The sequence below is a fragment of the Mixophyes fleayi genome, chromosome 4, assembly GCF_038048845.1.
Source record: "Mixophyes fleayi isolate aMixFle1 chromosome 4, aMixFle1.hap1, whole genome shotgun sequence".
Taxonomy (NCBI): Eukaryota; Metazoa; Chordata; class Amphibia; order Anura; family Limnodynastidae; genus Mixophyes; species Mixophyes fleayi.
Window position 1 is genome coordinate 118,822,848 of NC_134405.1, and position 5,680 is coordinate 118,828,527.

Below are 5,680 nucleotides of genomic sequence, written 5' to 3' on the forward strand. Positions count from 1 at the left end.
TATTGACAAATGTCTGCCTATGGGATGTTCAGTGCCATGTTCCTTTTTTGAATGTTTTTGCTAATTTCTTCATTGGTACATTGTTGCTAGTTTTAGACATGATGGGGTAGCCCATTATTTAGATTTTCTATTCATTGGTTCGAGCGGTTCTACAGTGTACCAGGAATTAGTTTTTTGCCTACTTCTTATGTAGGTTTATTAGGTTACCAGTCGCAGCTGGCATGTCTGAGGGCCCTACTGTAAAATTATCCTATTTAGGTATTGAAATGGATACAGAGGCTGTATGTTGGTTGCCAGGAGACAAAGTAGCTAAACTATGAGGTTCTCCTTTATGTATATGCTGACACAGTGATTTTTATATATTATTTGCTTCGAGGTATGTTGGATTTGTTCACTGGAGTCAATCAGGTTAATTTAAAACAGGTTCAGTCCCTTCTTAGTTTTCTTTATTTTGTTTGTCTGGTCATTCCAATAGTAGAGTTTTTAGCTGTAAGCTGGAGAGGGCTATGGCAGGGGTATCTAGAGCTAATAGTTTTGTTAGGCTCTCAGCTAAATCTTTTCTTATTTCAGCAATGTGGCGTCTTTTTCTGCAACATTTCAATGAAGTTTGTTTGTGGACTCCGCCTCCTGCCAATAACGCTGAGTTTGAACTGTTTACTAATGCTGCAGGGTCTGCTGGTTATGGGGCTTGTTTGGACGGTGAGTGGTTCGCTCTGCCCCTTGGCTGCATTTGTGGCAACCAAAGGGGCTCACAAAGAATCTAATTGTTTCCAATTATTGTTGCGGTGGAATTGTGGGGTCATCGCTTGCGGCATTGGAATATGTATTTTTGGTGTGATATTTTGGGGGTTGTACATGCTGCTAATGATAACCAGAAGCCACTTTGCCCCTGCTTTAATGTTAAGTGTTATAAGTGTTTTTTATTTTTAATATTGTTTTTAAAGCAAAGCATGTGCCGGGGCCAATGGTATTGTCGATGTCCTGTCGCAATTTGATGGGGTGAGGTTTCGTTCACTAGCCCCGGATTCTAATGTAGTTGAGGTTCTTTGTTCTGAATTTATCTGACAGATTATCAGGCCGGTATAACAGATCTTGTGAAACATGTGGTAGCCCCATCTACCTTGAAGAAATATAGGAAGGCCTGGTTGTCTTGGGAAAGTTTTTGTTTGTCGAGGGAAGTTAGAGGTAAGACGGATGAATAACACATTCTGGCTTTCGTACGGCAAGGTTTTATTTTAGGTAAATCTAAAGCTTACATGGTTGCGGCCCTAGCAGGCATCTCTTTTGTTCTTGCAGCTTAATGGTTTTCGTGATGTCACTAAAGCTTTTTTGGTCCACAAAGCATTAAAAGGATGGGCTAGGCTTGACCTGATCGAAGATGATAGGATTATAGCATAGTTTGTAAGATACACAGTTCCAAGACTGACCCGCTCTGTAAAGGGCATGGATCACTTTGCAGCGCAGTGAGGACTTTTCCATTTGCCCTGTGTGTTTGGCTCTGTTCTATCGGGATATGGAACCAGCCACTGGCAGTAATTGGCTTAGATATTGGGATAGCTCTCTGCTTTAACAAGGTTTCAGCTTTCAGTGATTTGTAAGAGTTGCATAGCTAAGCTTGGTTTCAACATGTTAGATTACAGGACACATTCTTTTAGAATTGGTGCGGTTACAGCTGTGGTTTCAGAAGGTTCTTCAATGCAGAATATTATGTGTTTCTTTATTTGGAATCCAGGGTCTTTTGAAAAGTATATTAGGACCACTGTAGCACTCTAGGCTTAGTTGTAATACTCGTTGTGAGGCTGGCCTATGACATGCGTCGTTTGTCTTGTTAAAAGGAGGCATGGAGGGATTTTCCTTATTTTTTCTACAAATGGGGACCTGATTGGTGGCACCCCAAGGTTTTCCGGTTTTATCGCTATATGGGTCATCCTGTGCACATGCATCTTTGGCTGTGTTGTTCATCTGTTGTTCCTATGTTTGCTTTGGGTGTCGTCTCATGTCTACTCTACCTCCATGTTACAGGTCCACAGAGGACGTCCAAATGTGGTTCAAGCATATTTCCCCATGCAAATTTTATTTTTAGGCTCTAGGGGACTACATTTGGCTTCACTGTTAGGTATACTCTTGGACAGCGAGGCTAAATTTGGGCATACAAGAATTTTAGTTATTCACTTGGGAGGAAATCATTTGGGAAAACTGAAAGGGCTGGACCTCATTGCTGATATGAAATCAGACGAGGAGATCATTAAATCCTAATGGCCCTCAGTACATTTAATTTGGTCAGATTTTATTCCCAGAATAAACTTTACAAAGAGCCTTGTCAATGCGAACTGTTTTATGCACGCCTCTCCAGTTAAGAGCCGTGAATTTTTTTTCCATATGTTTTGGAGGTGATGTAATTAGCTACCCAGCAATCAAAGTCGGTTTCACACATTTCTATATGGAAGATGAGTGCACTTGTCTGATGTTGGTGTCGTTTATGTTGTGGAGCTTAGTTTTCTCTCTTTTGGTCAGCTTTAAGAGATCATTTTGGTGTCGGGCTTAGGATCCTGAGGTAGGGGAACCTAGCTGTGGCAGAAAGCAGTACAATCAGTGGCCATAATGACACATTCAAGTGGCATGTTGGGCACTCTCCCCTAACATGGATAGGCATTTAGACTACCCCTTGGAGGAGTTATGGGGAACCATTTGGTCAGTCAGGCATCAGCTAATAAGCCAAAATGGGGTAGATTTGAGCTCTACAGCCTAGAAGTGTCCCAATATTTAGTTCAAAGTTTAAAGTTTATTGATATGGCTGCATGCTGATTGGTCTTGATTCTATTTTGCCACCATTGCAATTAAATTTAATCTTTCAATAAAATTTGTGACCTTTCATACACCAAATAAGTGTCTTTGTCTTTGCCGTAGTTCATTGCATGTTATTTACAGGTTTCATATTTCAGGGGTTAGTTTAAAAGTGCCTCATCATTGTATACCAATAAACAAGTTATTGTTTCCTAGGTATTTCAGGGCATATTCTATGTAATAATCCACAATAACATCTAGAACCATGATGTCCCAGCATGATCTGTCAGCCGGGCGTGCGCGCAGATATAGGGTGGTGTGGTCTTGTTTATTTCCCTTGTTGTGAGAGTGTGCAGGGACATTTTCTGTTCCAGTTGGAATCATTGGTGACCGCTGGCTATGCATTATTGTATACATGTTCCTGGGAAATGTTATGCCGAATACTGGCCCCAAGTTAATTACATCCTCCTGGGGCTGATTTTCAGCCCTGTGCCTTCTTTTTCCTGATTGGCTCATTATAGCATTTAAGGCAGGGAGGGCTTAGCCTCCCTGCCAGTTATAGCATTCTGTTCCTGGCTGCTGAGGACTGCAATGAAGGAGAACATTAACCGGTATTAGCACTACTGAACTAGCAGGTGTGGAGTCTAACGTACCTGTTAGGAACCCCTCTAGCCGATACAACACAACCCGGAGTCTGCTCTGCCAATCTGGTGTTCACTGGAGCCCCTAGTGGTGAGGACAGACTTGGCCGCAGACTAACAGAGGGTCGTGAAGTGCGTACCGGCTGGGGAGAACCCAGGAAAGCGGAGTGAAGTCCAGGCTAGGGTCGAGGGCCAGCAGCAGACAGCGAATCCAATAGGCAAGCCAAGGTCAGAGGTCACAGGCATGGTAGCAAGGTCTAAGATATAGGCAAGAAAGGTCAGGGTCACGAGCAAACAGGCAGGGTCCAAATCCAAGCAAGAGGTCATACACGGGAAATCCAACAGAGTGTCCACGGGACAGGGACAAGGACAGGAACTAGGATCAAGCAGGATTGTGGCAGAAAAGCTATAACCGTCAGTGAGGCTGCAGACCTCACTGCCTTAAATACTGGTAGCCACCAATCAGAGCCTAGCTCTGCAAACGCCCACAGGAGGCACCAATCAATGGACCAAGCTCCCTTAGTTAATCAGCCCACAGACTGCCTATTTGCGCGCATGCGCCCGGCTTCCAGCACTGCCGGGATGCAGCGCTACACAGGAGGCGTTCGGCCGTTGCCTTGGCAACGGCCGGGCAGGAAGCGGAAATGATACCTTGACGACCGGGATGCCAGGGGGAGCCAGAAGCGAGCCGCGGCGGCTCATGACAGTACCCCTGGTTTTCGCCTGGGACCCCCGCAAGGAGGTTTGGACTTCGCTGCACAGGGCACGCAGGTCACGGTCCTACTAGCCAGTTGCCAAAGTAGTGTAGAAGGGTCAGACGGTCCGGGTCAAGCCAATCGGGAATGCAAGGTACAAAGGAGAATCCAGAAGGGTAATAAACAAGGCAAGGTCGCAGGAACAATATGGGTAAGGCAGACAGAAGGATGGTCTACAAGCCGGGTAACAACAGGAGAGCGGAACACTGGAGAGTGGTCAGGGAAGCCAGGTCACAACAGGGAAAACACCACTAGAATACTAGAGACAGAACCTGTTACTCTGGCACCCTAATAGTGCCAGAGCCAGGTTTAAATAGGGGCAGGCTGAAAAGTGATTGGAGGAGCCAGAGGGCAGCACGCTGTGGTAGAAGTAGCGTCTCACTAGTCAACGGGGCGGAGCAGGGCGCATGCGCCTGACAGAAGGCTTGGGAGGAAACCGCAACGTGTCTGTTGCTAGGCAACAGAGCGCTCCGGCCAGGGAAGGCAGGCGTCTGTCCCTGTCTGACATGGGATCAGTGGGGACGGCGCCTGACACAGGCCCTGATCTTTGCATGAACCTGACCCCACTGACTTCTCTTGCCCTTGGAACCTGGCTTGTTTCAGGGGCGGATCTAGAAAACTGTTGTACCCAGGGCGATTTAGGGGGGGGGGCAATTTAAGCCCTGCCCCCTTTCTGACATCTAAGGCTTCCGGCGGCTGTACAGTATGTGCAGGTCCGCTCGGCAGTGACAGGCAGGGACAGTGCGCTGCCTGGCTGCTCTGATTGTGTTTAAAACACAATCAGAGCAGCCGGGCAGCACACTGTCCCTGCATGTCATTGCCAAACAGACCTGCACATACTGTGCAGCCGTCGGCAGCAAGTCCCTGCTAGGGGGGGCGATTGCCCGTGGATCCGCCACTGACTTGTTCCTGACCATCGTTGCCTTCTGTCATCAACTTCTATGTCCGTGCTGCGGCATTAATCACAAGCTTGTACTACGTTGAGTTTAAGACCTGGGGCATCTGAGTACCTGTGAGCATATCAAGCTCTGCTGGAAAGGCGGCTGCTATAGAGCGTTAAAACTATTACCATTTATACGGTAATTACTCGCTCAATTTCAGCTCGCAGCTCCCTGAGCAGCGAGCTGAAATTGAGCGAGTAAATTACCGTATGAACGGTAGTTACGCGCAATATTACCGTATAAGCGGTAATAGTTTTAACACGCTCGTTCCGGCGGCGCCCGGAGGAACAATTGAATACCCCTTAAAGAGACACACAGACTAGGGTCAATTTTGTTAGCAGCCAATTAACCTACCAGTATGTTTTTGGAGTGTGGGAGGAAACCAGAGCACAAGGAGGAAACCCACGTAAACACTGGGAGAACATACAAACTCCACACAGATAAGGCCATGGTCGGGAATTGAACTCATGACCCCAGTGCTGTAAGGCAGAAGTGCTAACCACTATGCCGCCGTGGACAAAAGTATTTGGCTACACCTGTGAATTATTGAACTAAGGCA